General features: G+C 44.7%; 1 long non-coding RNA gene across 1 annotated transcript in view; it reads left to right on the forward strand.

Moving 5' to 3' along the window:
- The first annotated feature begins 2,752 nt into the window (after window positions 1-2,752).
- LOC141982413 (uncharacterized) overlaps window positions 2,753-17,498 on the forward strand; it is a 49,017-nt gene continuing 34,271 nt past the window's right edge. The window contains exon 1 of the long non-coding RNA XR_012638064.1: window positions 2,753-2,865. This is a non-coding gene — a long non-coding RNA (uncharacterized LOC141982413). The remainder of the gene's footprint in view (window positions 2,866-17,498) is intronic.

Raw genomic sequence — 17,498 nt, forward strand, 5'->3', positions numbered from 1 at the left:
CCAGCAGTGGACTTTCTGCGCATGGAAGGGAATCGGAGATCTGTCGTGTGGATCTGCAAGCAGCGTTTTGCCATTATTTCTTAAGACTCTCCAAAGGAATGTTAAGGGATAAAATAGGAAATGATCCCATTTTCAGCAAAATGTCACCATGGCCATAATATTGGCAACCTCTGGAATATTTCTTTTAGCTTCACGTGAGATTTCTCTGTGGTTGGACACTGAATTTGGAAGAAGCAGACTTTCTTGACTTCTTTGCAAGATTTCAGCTTCACAAAATTATCTATAGGAATAGCATATTTCAGCATCTAGTATTACGTACTTTATTTGCATTCAAAATAACATTGTCCTTTTGGCAGGGCTGTCAGTAGGGATGGATACAGAGGTAGGGAAATATTCTGCCTCTCAGCCGAAATATCAAAGCAATCTCTCCTCTTTCCTTTCGATTTTTTTAAGATGGTCTGAATTATGTCTTCAATTCTGTGAGTCCTAGGGCATCTTGGGAATCAGTAGGAAGGTAATGAACTCTGGGGCTCTTCTCTCCTGGGGAACCTTGGAGCATATGAAATTTAAATAGAATGACCATAGCCCACTGCAGGCATTGCCAGACAAGGGCTGTCCCTCCACTGAAGGTAAAAGGTATAGAAAGGATCAGGGAACAGAAAATAAGTGGCTAGGGGCCTGTTGGAACTGGAGCACTAGACAAAAGAGGTCTGTTTGGAATCAGGAGACTTGATAGGGGTTAGGTAAAGGTAGGGGGTTCTGGCTGGCTCAGCAAGAGACTAGGTTGGGCACAGAAGAAGGTGGTTATGGAAACGTGGATAATCCTCAAATATGCCAACCCTTTAGGGCTTAGCTGAATGCCAGACTGTTTGAAGTTCACCAGCTGCTAGTTACAATTAATACATATTTTTAATGAAAGCATGCTACCTATTTGGAAGCATTACAGAATTCAGGTCAAGAACAAACATGTCCTGTTAATTCTCTTGTTTACTTCAAAGCTGTTTTCCAGACGCTATACTATACACCTCTCTCGCTCGCTCGCTCTCTCTCACATACACTCTCTCTCTCTCTCACATACACACACACACACACACACACATGCACGCTCTTATCTTTCACTAGTAACCTTGTTTTCTGTTGTATTTATATCTATTTTGTATTTAATTAGGAAACCAAGTACTGTTACATGAATAATTGATAGGAATGACCATTACAATTACTGTATTTGAACATTTGACTTTGGCCACTACAAAACTGTAACCTTCTGATGGTATGATTGATCAGCTAATATCTGATGGAAAACAGACATTAGAATTTGTGATGCGGAAATCTGAATAACTTTCCACAATGAGTTTCCCAAAGAGTTCATAAATTTGTAGGCTTTATAAAAATTTTAATCATTTATCTATTCTGAAAGGCTTGGTTGGATTCTATTTTGTTACCATGGAATAACATCACAGTGAACTGTATTTGGGAGATAAGTAAACCGTAGGTTCTCAAACTAGTATGCCTACACCTTTAAGGGAGGGTGGGGAAGATGGCCACTTTAGTTCCCTTGAAATCTGGAAGAATGAACATTGGCACTGGGTGTCAAGAGCTCTTGTGTTCTCAATACAGCTTTGACACTGACTTGCTATGTGGCCTTTGGCAAATCAGTGAGAACCTGATCCAATGTCCAGTGAAGTCAATGAGAGTGTTTCCATTGACTTCAGTGGTTGTTGGTTTGGCTTTTAACATCTGTGCCACAGTTACCACATCTGTATAACTGGGGATATTACTTTCCTTCCTTTGAGGGGTGTCGAGGATTAATATTTGCACAGTGCTTTAAATATGTAACTACTAATTGGCTATGGGACACTTAGCTCTGGGTTAATGAGCATAAATGTACTTACAATTTTAATTATCGTTCAGACATTTTTCTTAAGTTAATATTTTGATTGAGAGAGGGGGAGGGAAATACTACTTGTGGCTTGCATGTAGTTAATAGATACATATTTATCTTGTGTATTAAGTGAGCTTGTAAAAGACAGAAGGTTAAAAGTGCTACCAGAAGGATTTAGAACTAATTAAGAAAACTAATTAATTTCTTTTTGCAAATACAGACTAACACAGCTGCTACTCTGAGAACTAATTAAAACATTTAAGTTGTATTTTCTTTAACAAGCACAAAGTCAAAGTCAAATTATTTACTCATGTCTATAAGTTTCTGGGATGGAACCCAAACCCTATAAAAGGAACATCCAAATAGTGAATTTTTGCTGTGATGCTTTTGTAATTTATGAATTCACTTGGTACCAGTTCATCTGCGTAAGCTCTCACTTTGAAGAGTTTAAACTCCGAGGTCACTGGGCAAACGAGCACAATAGTTTTTGAGAGATATTATTTCGTTAGCTGCCTGCGCAGTTCCTGCAATCCCACTAGAACAAAACTTCTCTTCTTTTACTTTAATACAGATTCAAGCCAAGAGGCTAATCCATCAGCCTAGACAAATGATTGCCAAAAAACCAACCACCTCCAAATCAGTTGATACGCAATGTTAATTGAATCACACAGAGCCAGGGATGATATCTCTCTTAACCTCTCCATATTACTGAGAATCAGCTGGTGCTGTCAAGAAGATCAGTGTTTTTAAAGATCAAATTTTCTTAGCATGATGAAGAGAGGGTTTGAGTTATGAAATTATTTTGTGCTACTTGCTGTAGTAGTGGGTGATATAAAATCCTGCAACATGATGGAAAGTTTTTCTTCAGGGAAAAAAAACCAGAACTCACAGATTTCACAGGGGGCAAGATAGAAACTTTAAAGGGACACTGTGTGACACTGCTTTATAAAAGGAACAAAATGTTTCAGGAAACTGCAGAAAAGGTAGCGTATTTTCATTGAAATATGTTTGACTGGTTTGATTTTGATCTAATTATATTATCTAATATGACCTTTACTTCTATTGGTGGTGTTGTCACTGAATAACCTATCCCTAGCCACTACTATCATTAACTCAAGTCTATAGGGCCAGATTATGACCTTTTTAGGTTGTGCATATGTTTGCTGTGAATCCTGTGTCAGCTATCACAGCTGTGTACTTTGCTCAGTATCTTGCTGTTTAAGATTGTTAAATGCTTAGTCAAATGATCCCAGGTACCTAATACAAATAGACATGTGGAAATACCTTTTTCCTCCCTAGCACTCAGTTCCAGCATCGTAATTTGCTTGGAAGTTTCTTCTACCTTGCATAAAACATGCTGTCGAAAATTTGTAATTTTTAAACCAAGATTGGATTATTTTAAAAAAGATGATCTATATGTCCTAGTTAGAAAGGAATGATTTCGGGAAAATTCTGTGTCCGTGTTATACAAGACGTCAGACTCGATGATCAGAATGGTCCCTCCTGGCCTTAGAATCTATGAATCTATGAAATGATATTTATACCTCTCATTTGAGTGGGTTCAGTACATTATATGTTACTATTTGGAGTCATCTCAGTGTGTCGTCTTGGCCTGAGAGTCCGGGCAATAAAAGACATTTGGGAGTTATTAGTCTACAGACACCCTCCCCCCCCAAAACCTGCTATTCCTCTAGATTCCTGTCTCAACTTATTTTTGTTGGGAGTAGCACTGGAGTCCTCAGTATTCTAGGTGACTTCCTTGTGCATGTCAGTGACAATTCTTGCATGTATTCTTGGATAGTGTGGCCTGTCATAATCATGGAATTAATGTACTGCAGGTATTTTGGGCTCAACACATTCAGGTGAGCTTACCTTGGATCTTGTCTTCTGGGAGGGAATCCAGAGTGGGTAAATGAAGATGAGGCCTTACACTTGGGGAGATTATCACTTCCTGCAAGATGAGGCAGGGCCCATCCCCACTCTTGTCAAGGTAGAGAACCTGTTTGAATGGTCATCCTCCCTAAGAGGCTGCTGCATTGAGATGGTTTCCACGTGTCTGAGGTATCATCTTGCTCAGGAGCTGCACACCAGGGGGATGTTTTAGTGGAGCATCGTGTCAGACGTTTATAAATGAATATCAGTCATTTAGTAAAGCTATATCTGTGTTTGCTCACTGCTCACTTTGAGCTGTGATGATACAACACAGACCATTGTCTGTCTTGTTTCAATAATTGCCTCAGTGCTTCTGGCCACAGGTTTCTGGAACTCTGTCTCACCTCTGCATTAGTAAGTACCGTGTCTCAACTCCTATACAGTAAGATTTCAGCTATCAAGAACATTGTTTGAACTAACTGGTTTCCATTTTCTGTCACCCATCCCCAATCAATACAGTTACTGTCATACAGTTTAGTAATTATGGGTCATGTGTATATACACACTTGTGAAGAATGTGGTCACACATCTTTGACTTTCTCTTTTTATTAATTGCCCCAATGCCAGCTTCTGGCCAAGGATTTTTAGGAAATGCTGTGCTAAGCATTCTGTCTCATATACACCATTTCCAGTAGATACAAGGACCTGACCATTGACTTCAGTGGATTTTGGATCAGGCCCCAAATTCATTAACTGAATTTGCTGGGCCCACACAGATACGTGTATTTGTACTTGCACATAAATGTGAGCTTGAGAAAAACCTTGCTCACGCATGCAAAGCAAAGGGGTCTGCACGTGTTTGAATGTATCTTGATTTAGAAGTCAATAAAATCTTCAGGATTTTTCTCTTTCTCTTTCTGGGGTCTGCCCAGTGTTCAGTGTGGTAGAGAAGCTTGGAACCAGACCTCAGACCCTGCAGAGACACAGCACGTAGCAGGAGATGACAAAGTGAGTAGTTGCAAAGTATATGGTTGAGCAGCCACAATTCTTAGTCTAGCGCAACTGAACCAAAAGCCTCCACTGAAATGCCATCAGGCTTTGACAAAACAGAGGCGGTGAAAGCCAGGGGCTTACTCGGTCAGTAATTGACTCCCAGCAGTGAAACATTTCAGCAGCAACATCCCAAACTCTTTCCGTACAGGTGAAAAATGCAGGGGCCAAGCCCCCTGCTTAGGTCTCCTAGACTTCGCAACTCATGTTGTTCCCTGCAAATGAGGGAAAGCAAGCTAGTTTTGTGCTAACTGGGACAAATATCATTTTTTGAAAAGCCCTGAGCAAAATGAACAGAACTAGCAGGAGCTTAACTGGTAATTGTGGCTTAGGATAGTGTTGTGACTGTGAAAATGAGGCCAACAATATTTTTTCCACCTACAGACAAACCCTCCACCTCCATGCATTCTGGGCAAAGGGCTGCCTGCCTGGAGCTGGGCACATAATTGCAATCACAAATTGCCACTTTAATTGGCAGCGAAAGAGCTATATTTTAATAAACCTTCTGTGCTCATCAACCCATTACCAGCTTCTCAACTGATGGAAGACTGGATTCTACTGCATGTATCAGAAACATGCTCAAGGGTTATAGGAGTGGAGATTTCCTGAATAGTTCAGTGTGGTGGTTTCTAGGGGGGAAATGGCACCTTTCTGCACTAGGTGCTGTACAAAGATATGGTATATTCTTCCTGAAAAACTAAAAGCAGCAGTAAGCACTCTGTACATGGAAGTGTTTTTATGTCTATATCATGTAGAACTATTATGGAAGCACACGGTTTGTACAGCACCTAGCGCAGAAAGGTGCCATTCCTGATTGGGTTGGCTGAGTAGTTTTGCAAAATAAATATTGGAACTCTCCTGCCATGTGGGTACACATTCTCAGATCCAGTACTGAAGCAGCAGGCCTACTGTTATTTTTAAGACAGATGCAAACAGTACAGCCACCCTACCTCCTTGGCCCTCTCTTAGATCATGCTGAACAGAGTACTCCAGCTGGTATGAACTGGGCAAATAATTGGCCTACAGCAGCATCCAGTCAGTTCTCTGTTATGCATGCAAAGTGAGGACCTTCATCCTTATTCACATCATGGTGATCACTTCACTGGTCACTGACTTTGCATTCAACAGCATGGGCTGAAGGACAGAGTCACACTCAGATGACACTTTGCTCCTGAGTAAAGACCACAATTGCAGGCAATGTGATCAATAACAACTGCCACACATTCGGTCTGTGCTATATCATTGGATTCCCCCTTCCCACCATAACAAAGAAGGAGGAGCTCATAGGTTACCCTATTTTCAGTCAATGGCAGAGACGTCCAAGCCTCTACCACCTTAACATGACTACTGAAGGGTCACAGCTATCACAGCTGGGAATTGAAATAGTGGCCTTCTGGCAGGCCACAGGGCCACATAACCCCTCTGTCCTTCTTTTTTGAGTAACAAGCCTTATGGATGGGGGAGAAGCGGCTAATATGGTGTATCCTGACTTTAGTAAGGCTTTTTATACTGTCTTATATGACCTTCTCATAAGCAGACTAGGGAAATACAACCTAGATGGAGCTACTATAAGGTGGGTGTATAACTGGTTGAAAAACAGTTCCCAGACAGTAGATATTAGTGGTTCACTGTCAAGCTAGAAGGGCATCACGAGTGGGGTCCCAAAGGGATTGCTTCGGGGTCCAGTTCTGTTCAATATCTTCATCAGTGATTTAGATAATGGCATAGAGAGCACACTTATAAAGTTTGCAGACAATACCAAGCTGGGAGGGGTTGTAAGTGCTTTGGAGGACAGGGTTAAAATTCAAAATGATCTGGACAAACTGGAGAAATGGTCTGAAGTAAATAGGATGAAATTCAATCTAGACAAATGCAATGTACTCCACTTGGGAAATGGCTGCCTAGGAAGGAGTACTGTGGAAAGGGATCTGGGGATCTTAGTGGATCACAAGCTAAATATGAGTCAACAGTGCAACACTGTTGCAAAAAAAGCAAACATCATTCTGGGATGTATTAGGAGGAGTGTTGTGAGCAAGACACAAGAAGTAATTCTTCCAGTCTACTCTGCACTGATGAGGCCTCAACTGGAGTATTGTCTCCAGTTCTGGGTGCCACATTTCAGGAAAGATGTGGACAAATTGGAGAAAATCCAGAGAAGAACAACAAAAATGATTAAAGATTCAGAAAACATGACCTATGAGGGAAGATTGAAAAAATTGGGTTTGTTTAGTCGGGAGAAGAGAAGACGGAGAGTGGACATGATAACAGTTTTCAAGTACATAAAATGTTGTTACAAGGAGGAAGGAGAAAAATTGTTCTCCTTAACATCTGAGGATAGGACAAGAAGCAATGGGTTTAAATTGCAGCAAGGGTGGTTTAAGTTGGACATTAGGAAAAACTTCCTGTCAGGGTAGTTAAACACTGGAATAAATTGCCTAGGGTGGTTGTGGAATTTTTGTCATTGGAGATTTTTAAGAGCAGGTTCGACAAACACCTGTCAGAGATGGTTTAGATAATACTCAGTCCTGCCATGAGTGCAGGGGACTGGACTAGATGACCTCTTGAGGTCCCTTCCAGTCCTGTGATTCTATGAATATAAGGTTGGTTGTGGGTGGTGCATTTGTTATGAATAAATGGCAGTGTCACAAGGAGCTTTAGACCCCTTTTTCCTCACCATGCATGGGCTGCCCACCATTGCAGACCCTGAAACCAGGGTCTGCTTTTTGCTAACTTCTTTTCAGGCACAAGACACCCCAAAAGTAGTGGTGAGGAGGCAGGGCCAAGGTCTATGTACACCCCCTTCACACTAGTCAGCACCATGCAGGGTGCCTACAGGACAGCTTCCTAAGGACAGGCTGTGAGTTGGCATGCTACCACGCTGTACTGTAACCAAGTTGCTCAGAGAGGCCTTGGCCTTCCAGTGCTCCTGCTGGGGTAATGCAGCTTTGCACTGCCACTTGTCAGGTCTGTGCTAAAAAGCACAGTGTGGCACATAATTGGAAATTATAGCAGCACGGTATAAGTAAGAGCATTGTAATTGTGTAAATTGGCATCAATTTTTGAACCAGCTTTCTATATCGGGATCTGCACTGTGTAATACTGTATTAACTGTACAGCGAATTTTATCATGAATTGCGCTTACACTCCAGTATTTTTCAAGTCAGCCTTAGCAGCAAAGGGCATTCAGCAATCACTTGAAGGACCAATATGGGTTTTTAATCACCCTCCACCCCACCAGAAAGAATTCCTGGTTTGCTGACCTTAATTTGTGATTCTGTTGCTAAGTGACAGCTAAAGAAGATTAATGGATCACAATCTCTATTCAGAACTTTTGTATAATTTTACATTTTGTTTATTTTATTTGGAAAATGATTAATACTTTCAGTTATTTTCCCTCCTGGGCTAATCCCGCCATTATCCATTGGGATTGATTAGTTACCCCAGTCACCTGGCACTCATCCTGCCTTTACTGTTCACTGTCACCTCTAGACTCCAATTACAAACTTCTCTGATAGAAGTACATAGCGTGTTTATGCTTTTAGGGCCTCAATACATGATCAACTTTAGGTTTGTTGAATTGTTTATTTCATGAGGATGATAGTCCCCTGGGAAAATGTTATGGACCGTTCAGCTCTTTTGAGGTGCTCTCTCCATCAGCAAATTCCCCTCCTCAGTTTTCCCAATAAGCTAGAGGAGCAATCCAACAGACTCACTCAACAGGGCAAGGACTTGGAGATGAATGAAGAAACCAACTCTTCCGCTCAAGGAAACCATCAGCTATTAAGGGTTAAATTTCCAAAGAGCAGACAAACCCATAAAGAAATATTGGATAGAGTGGAGAGGAGATCACGCTGGATGAGGAAGCAGGAAGTGATGAGCAGCATGAAGAGTAGAGGAGAAACAGCATTGCTGCTCAATGGCCTAAGGAGCAGAGGGGTGAGAGTAGGTAAATGTGGAGAGAGAGGGCAGAGGATTAGGCATGGCAAGCATGTCAATGAAGCGAAATGAAAAGGGATCATGAAAAGTGTTGTGGGAGAGGGTGTTTAAAGCTCCGCAGGGAGCCGAAGGTAAGGAAGGAAGGGACAGAACAGCAGTCAGAAATGAGATGAGCAGGTTTAGAGCAGAAAGACAGTGTTGGGGAGACTCACTAGAAGAACAGACAATGAGACTAAAGGGCAGGGCTGCCTTAGGACATGTCACTAGGAGCCAGGGGAAGGAGGCGAATGTGAGCAGCTGACTTACTAAGGGCAGAGAAGCAGGGAGGAGAGGAAGTTGGCTGAAGTGAGCAGAACAGATAGTGTGAGTGTGAATGGACCAGGACATGGAGCTGGGAGAAGACGAGCTGCAGGCAAAGTGGGGATAAGCGAGTGAAGGCAGCAGAAGCAGCAGCAAGGAATATGTAGGACATGGGTTCATCAAAGCAATAGGACGAGGCAGGAAGGGGAACAGGGAAAATGTGGCATCCAGGGTATGAAAACGGGCTAAAAGGCAACAGCAGGCTAGTCAGTGAGCAGAGCTGTGGCTGTCAGCACTCAGAACTTGGTTCATCTGCTGTTTTGCCTGGAGATTCATGATTTCAGGGGTCTTCTTCTTGGCTCCTAAGCAGGTGCCTGGATCTCCCAGGGAGACTCAACAAGAAGTAGGATTGGGACTATCTATCTTCCTAATCTCTGCGGTTTCAGCTAAATTGCCACAGCCCTTGACTACAGCCACTTAGTTGAGACCACAGAGACTAGGAGCTAAAGAGGGTAGCACATGCCTAACTATACACAGGCAAATGAGCACTCTGCTCCTCCTACCGTGTAACAGCTTTCTTCCGCCGCCACCTTCGCCATGCCCACACTGGAGCCTGAGGAGGAGGTTCCTTTCCCGCCTTCCCCAGCACCAGGCTCAGAGGGTGTCCAAGTGACTATTCCAGCCACTTTCCTGCCTCTGCCAACCACCCTGAGATAAGGATTGTGGCTCCTTCTCTTTCCTTCTTCCGTTTCTACTTCTGATTCCCCCCTCTTCCCCTGCCCTTGGGCTAAATGGAGTATGTCTTTCTCTATGGCATCCTTCCAGAAGGGAAATGCACTAAAATGGGAGGCAGGAAGGAATTTCCTCAAGGAGGAAGGGAGAGAGGAATATTTCCCCCAAAATGAGGGAAGGTGTAGAAATACCCCAAATGTTGGGGAAAGAGAAAACACAGTCGCTCTAAGTTGTGGGAGGCACTAGTTATGGGAATATGTGTGTGTGTTGTGTGGGTGGGGTGGGAGGGGAAAGGGAATGCATGGAGAGTGTTGTATAAATACATTTACTTCTAAGGAGGAGTGAAACAGCATCCTGTCCCAAAGGAAGCAGGAGTGTCAGGGCTTCTGCTGCCTGGAGCTGGTGAGGTGTGTGTAACATTAAATGGGTGAATTGGCGTGGCTAAGACAGTGCATTTTTCATGATGGAGTCTGGGCTCAGGTATTTAGCGTCAATTTGTATTTATGCTTCAGTTGTTTTAGGACCTAAATGTCCAGTAACATTTTCCACTGGCTGTAAGAGCAAGCCAATCACTTTTGCTCTTCCTGAGAACTGAAAGTAGAAAGTGGAAAATAAAAGCAACTGATTTTGCTAATGACAAGCTAATGATGAGAATGTATTACCTCAGCTGCACATACAAATGAAGGGCTTACATGGCTTGCATAAAATAGCCAGCTTTCTGGACCTTTAGCCTGAACAGGGGTTGTGACAGCACAACAATGTCCCAGGGCATGCTGAGGCAGTGTGAAAATCACAAAATCCATGTACTGCAAAGACCCGGGGGACCACAGACTGTATAGAAGACAGAGGCCTGTGAAGAGCATGGGTCCAGGGTCCAGTCTGTGTCTCTATCTGGTTATATTCACAGCCGCTGCCCTTTAGAGGCTGCATCCAAGGGAAACCTTGCTTTTGGAAAGGCAGTTTGACTGCCTAAGACAAGGAACTATTTCTGGTGCGCTGATGTAGTGGTGGACACTGGAGAAGGAATGGAGTCTTAGTCATAGATAGGAAGTTGTTGCTGATTAGTCACTAGATGCCTAAGCTTCATCTGCTGCAAGGCCAGTCAGAACTCAAGAGCAATGACACCCATTAAAACCACATGACTAGGGTGCCTGTATTTAAGGTGACTAGATGTCCCAATTTTATAGGGACCATCCTGATATTCAGGGCCTTTTCTTATATAGGTGCCTATTACCTCCTCACCCCCATCCCGATTTTTCATGCTTGCTGTCTGGTCACCTTAACTGTATTTCCCTATGCTGAACACGGGACACCTGGTAAAATTGCTCGTATTCAAGTGAGTTCAATGGTAGTCATAGGATCATAGAATATCAGGGTTGGAAGGGACCTCAGAAGGTCATCTAGTCCAACCCCCTGCTCAAAGCAGGACCGATCCCCAACTAAATCATCCCAGCTAGGGCTTTGTCAAGCCTGACCTTAAAAACTTCTAAGGAAGGGGATTCCATCACCTCCCTAGGTAACACATTCCAGTGTTTCACCACCCTCCTAGTGAAAAAGTTTTTCGTAATATCCAACCTAAACCTCCCCCCTGCAACTTGAGACCATTACTCCTTGTTCTGTCATCTGCTACGACTGAGAACAGTCTAGACCCATCCTCTTTGGAACCCCCTTTCAGGTAGTTGAAAGCAGCTATCAAATCCCCCCTCATTCTTCTCTTCTGCAGACTAAACAATCCCAGCTCCCTCAGCCTCTCCTCATAAGTCATGTGCTCTAGACCCCTAATCATTTTTGTTGCCCTTCGCTGGACTCTCTCCAATTTATCCACATCCTTCTTGTAGTGTGGGGCCCAAAACTGGACACAGTACTCCAGATGAGGCCTCACCAATGTTGAATAGAGGGGAACGATCACATCCTTCGATCTGCTGGCAATGCCCCTACTTTACATCCCAAAATGCCATTGGCCTTCTTGGCAACAACTGCACACTGGTGACTCATATCCAGCTTCTTGTCTACTGGAACCCCTAGGTCCTTTTCTGCAGAACTGCTGCCTAGCCATTCGGGCCCTAGTCTGTAGCGGTGCATTGGATTCTTCCGTCCTAAGTGCAGGACTCTGCACTTGGCCTTGTTGAACCTCATCAGATTTCTTTTGGCCCAATCCTCCAATTTGTCTAGGTCCCTCTGTATCCTATCCCTACCCTCCAGTGTATCTTCCACTCCTCCCAGTTTAGTGTTATCTGCAAACTTGCTGAGGGTGCAGTCCATGGCATCCTCCAGATCATTAATGAAGATATTGAATAAAACCAGCCCGAGGACCGACCCTTGGGGCACTCCACTCGATACCAGCTGCCAACTAGACGTCAATCAGAACTATGCAGTACAAACATTCAAATTACCATCAAGTTGACTGAGACCCTGTTAAAAAGAAATACTGCGTAGCTGGATTCTTTTTATTTACCTTCTTATCTTTAAGGCTTAAGGGTTCACACAGGGAGGGGGTGACACACACACACACTCCTACCCCCCTACTCACACGGGGAGAGGATTTACAAACACACACACACTCTCCTGTACCCCTTTCTCACACGGTTGGGGCGGGGTAGGAAAATGACCAACCTACTTGACCCTTTCTGCCTGGTGCTCTCCACCCTCCATGCCTAGCTGGGCCCCCGGGATGGACCCGCCTCTATTGGTACCTGGCACCGCGTCTTCCTGAGGCAACACATGGAGAGGCACGCAGGGTCACATGCCCTCCCCAGATTTCTGTCAGGGTTCACACCAGAATGTGGCCAGCAGCAGCCTTTCGGCACAGTGCGGGAGGGAAGGGATGACCTGATGCGTGTCTTTGCAGAGCTCATCTCTCCCACCCTCTCCCACTGTGGCTCAAAACAGCTTGTCCCTTCCTGCCTGCACAGTGTCAAAAGGCAGCTAAAACCTCCAGGCTGCTGCTGGCCACCGACATAAGCCGGCCACCGACATAACCCAGCCACCTCCTGTTTCCCGGTTCCAGCGCAGACAGGAAGGAGTTAAGTCTTAAGGATGTCTTGTGCATCATGGCCCAGGGAACCTGACTGCAGTGGCTTCACCTAACCTGGCCAGAGAGGTGGCTTAGCAGCCCTGCGCTCCCTGGGGGAAGGTCCCAGGGCCCAGAGGGGGGAGACAGGTGAAGAAGGTGCTAAGCCCCTGTCTGGGGGTGGAGGGACATTTGTGGGGTCTGGTGGGAACAGGTTGGAAATCGCTTCTCCCCACCCCCAACCCCTCCACTGCAAAGCTTAGCGGAGGGACAGAGAGGCTTCCCCGTTCCAGTGCTGTGTGGGGTTTTGGCACACGCAGGGCTCGGCTCCAGAAGGTCTTGGGCTTTCCAGAGGCAGTGGGGGAAGGAAGGAGCCTGCTGGCCAGGCTGCTGGTGAGCTGAGCTCGCTGATCAGGGGCTGGTTCTCCGCACAGCACTGGGAGTGGGACACGCCCTGCCAAGGAGAATATGGAGGAGCAGCTGGGCTGGCGGGTGGGTGAAGGGGCAGAGCAGGGAGAGGACAACGAGAGGGGGCACAGGTAAAGGGCCAATAGGTGGGCAGCAGAGGCAACAAGTAACTGGCCGCTGCCTGGCGCCTGCTGGCACACACCAACCTCCGCAACTAGCCGTGCACAGCCAGGGCTGGCTGGAAGTGGGATGAGGGGGCAGGGCCCTGCTGATCGAGAGCTGGCATGCAGTGAGGGCTGGGCTGACGGACACCACACACTGCAACTTTGCTCTGCCACCAGCCTTGCACACCCACCCCCATTGTTGGTCACTGGACTCCCCCACTGCTGGGCGGGGAGCTGGGGAGCAGGGATCCAGCCAGAGTCAGGACCTGCCACTCGTGATGCGGGGTGGGGGGACACAGAAAATACAGGACAACTGCAGGAGGGCTTAAATACAGGACTGTCCCTTTAAAAAGGGGACATCTGGTCACGCTACACATGACAGGACTATCGCAATATGGCTATTGCCAAACTAGCACAGTTGCAACTGGGTAACTAATTTGACCCTGACTGCATAATCACATATGTTTACCATGTTTAGAGATGTGTAACTAATTCTGATTACAACTGACACGTGCTCGCCTCCCATATGCTCAGCTCATGGAGTGAAAAAGGAGTGTTAGCAGAACACCAGGAATGGGTGCCAGATAGCTGGTCTAGAAAGTGAACACTTGATTGAGCCTGTACAACATGTAATGGAGGAAAGCGTGGCTTGCACTGGACATATACAACTATATGGCCCATTATCTGTCCAGTGCTAATGGAAAGGCAAAGCAAGCTGGGCTGCAAACACAACAGGAGATGGAAGTGGTGAGAGGAGAAATAGCATTTCCCAGCGTGGGAAGGGGAGCGAGCAAGCAAAAGAGTTAAAGAACTTCTGGTGTCATTTTGTGCTGGCTTGGACGCACTTTGCGGCTGGGACTTGTTTGTTTGGCTCATTTCACCCCGGTACATTGCTGCATGTGCTGAGGGTGCTACCGAGCTAATAAGAGAACACAAAGTAGAAAGAAGACTAAAGGCGTGAGAGATGAAAAAAAACATGAGCGTAGTAGCGTTTTGGTAACTAGTAGTGGCATTATCACCTGCATGACTAGCCAGCAGGCACAATATTAAAATCATTCCCTTACCAAAGCGCGCGTTCTTCAATAACCGGCCAAGCTGGAATTATATACGATTTTTCTTCATTATATTGGGGCGGGGGGGGCACAAAGTCTTTTATAGAAAGGTTCAGCAATGCCCTAGGTTATGCCAAGGGACTCGTCCTTTCACAGTGGCAGAAGTTATTGCAGAGGACATCTTATTTACAGCGTTAATGACCACACTGGAAAATGTAGTGTGATGTGGGAGGCGTTTATCACATACATGAATGACACGAGCTCTGCAGGTGAGAGGTCCATGAGCTCATTGGGAGGTGGCATAGCAGGCCCAGACTTTACTTTGGGTGTGGGTGTTGCGTGGCCGGAGTTTGTCACTTTTATGTAAAGTGTGTGTTTTAGTATCAATAAGGAAAGTCTAAGAAATTGGGTCAAAAAAAAAAATCTCTGCTGGTGTAATCACAGTGGAGAGAAATTGGTAGATTGGCTTTGCTAGTCTTTACCTCCTGATACTGTAGTGTTGGTTCAGGGTGGATTTTTTCAGTTGCTTTCTGTTACTATCCTTTGCAGGTATTGTTCAGGGACTTTATGTACATGTAGCTGCATGTGATACAAACTGCTACAGGCTTGTTCTCTTCAGTAATATGCACAAGACTGTTTCTGATTTACTTCTGTTGTCAATTATTTGCAATTACAGGATGTCTGTCTTCTGTCAGTGCAGTAACTGGGTGCCATCTAGTGGTGTTAAGTCACTATGCACTTATTGCAAATATTTGCTCTTCACTTCAGGAGATGACTTGAGTTTAAATTTTGATTTCCATAAGTAGGGGGTGATGTAAATCAGAATCTGAAAATACAGAATCTCCAGTGGGCAGGGCTGGTTCTAACAGATCTAGGGCGGTCTGCAAAGCCATTCAATGGGGGCACTCAGTTACAGTGCCCAAGATTCAGCGACGAGCCATCTGCCCCAAACTGCTCTGCCATGCTTGCTGAGGGGAGTGTATTCCTGTGGGGAGCAGAGAGCCATGTGGCCTAGGCAGGGTTGAGACAGAAGATGAGATGTCCTGATTTCCACAGACGACTCAGATTACTAAAACCCCAAAGCTCTCATTCAGCGCAAAGAAGTCTGTAGGCTACACTATGTACCCCTAGAGCATGAGTAGGACACAATGTGAACATTTCAAACGGCTGCCTGTGTGAGACAGGTATCCCTATGGTCAGGGGGCTGCAGATTTGGCAGCATTCCTTGAACCAGTCCAAGCAGAGGTTGACAATTTGTTCATGTTACAAAACCAGCACGGCAGGATTCTGCTTTTGAGATGTTCTGGCTTAAACTAGCAGGCCTATAGGTGGCCTGCTCCCATTGAAATCAATAGCAAAACTTCCATTGGCTACCATGGTGCAGGACTGAGATGAGTATCAGTCAAGCTTTACTTTTATTACGTCAGCCTTTACCACTGGTTACAATACTGAGATACTGCAGGTATTGTAAAGAGAGGAATTGGATCGTCATGGCACTGGATAGTGCTTCATTTGTGATAAGGCCTAATTCCATTTTCATAAACTGAACTGGCAGTGCTGGGAACCTTCCCAGCAGCTGGATTTTCCACATTAATTACAAAATAAAACTATAGAAACTCAGGCAAAGAGGGACATTCAGCACATACACCAGTGGAAACAACTTTTTGTAAACTCCAGTTCATTCGGCCATGTCATCTCAAATCATAATATTTTGCCCTATCTCGCCTGCCAGAAAACTCCGCTAGAACACTGAGCTTTCTCAAAGGAATATAAAATAATAATGTTTAAAAGCGAAACTTTCACAGGAAACCATCTAGTTAATAAAAAAATCCCAATTGCGTGAGGCCCTAATCCCATGCTCCAGCAGTTTTCTGCTGGGGACGTCACAATGGAGCAGAGTTGGCCAGTGAGATTTTCAGGCTGGAAATAGTGTTAAAAGGGCAAGCTTTTTGATGGTTTATGCATTGAAGGCCTGTCTTAGCCTGGTTTATCAGTGGCATTTAGCACATCATAATGCTTCAGTCAGCACAACTTCCACGTTTGTATGGTGGCCCTCTCATTTGAAAGATCGTCCTAATCTCTGAATAGCTATGCACTTCTCTACTGACCTGGGCTAGCTTGAGTGGATTATTTTCCTGACATTGTTCTCTCAACTGATAGAACTATGGGTGGTACGTTGCCCCTCTTCTAGCTATGCATGCAATAAGAGTACATTTCCTTTACCTTCTTTTCGACCGGTCTTCAGAGGGCTCTAGGAACGCTCCCTTAGCGTTCTTACAGGACCCCAAGAAAAGGCTCTACAGGCGGCAGATAAGCACATGCCATGCTCCTATGGTCTTGGCAGGATCTGTCAGGGATACTGTCTTAAGGAGGCGGTTGAGAGGCCATTTGGGGATCTGGGGCAAAAATTGGGGGTTGGCCCTGCTTTGAGCAGGTGGTTGGACTAGATGACCTCCTGAGGTCCCTTCCAACCCTAGTATTCAATGATTCTATGAGATACTTTTTGACCTTTTGCATCAATATTTCGGTGCATCTTTCTTTTAGGAGAAAGTTAAGCTTCTTGGCTGCAGGACAAAACGTTGAGTGTTTCTCTGGTGATAAATGGCAACACTAGGAAAACTATTGAGCAGACCCCTTCTGAGTGCCAGGGCACACAGAGAAAAACTCTCCCACATGCCAATAATCATTGCAGTCCACAAGTTTAAAGGTAGAAAACTTTCCTTTCAAATTTCCGTCTGACATAAAGTGTTATCTGGGAGGCATAATTTGGCTTCATCTGAAAGATAAAGCCCTGACAATGTAGCTCTGTATGTTTTGTAGATCTAATTTTACTTTTCATTAAAACTTTGGATTAAATTATTAAAATGTAGTTGGCAATACTTGCTGAGCAGTACCAATGTAAAATATTGGTCAATGGGGGTTAATAATACTTTCCTACTTCAAACGAGGGGAGTAAGGATGAATTCATTTAATGTTGGTGAGGTGCTCAGGTGATAAGGGCCCTTTAAGTAGATATAGATACTGTCCTCTAACATTCCATTACTCCCAGAGAGTTTAAACTTCATCTGTGGTCCAAACACTTTTTATGAATA

The sequence above is a fragment of the Natator depressus genome, chromosome 2 (genome assembly GCF_965152275.1).
Source record: "Natator depressus isolate rNatDep1 chromosome 2, rNatDep2.hap1, whole genome shotgun sequence".
NCBI lineage: Eukaryota > Metazoa > Chordata > Testudines > Cheloniidae > Natator > Natator depressus.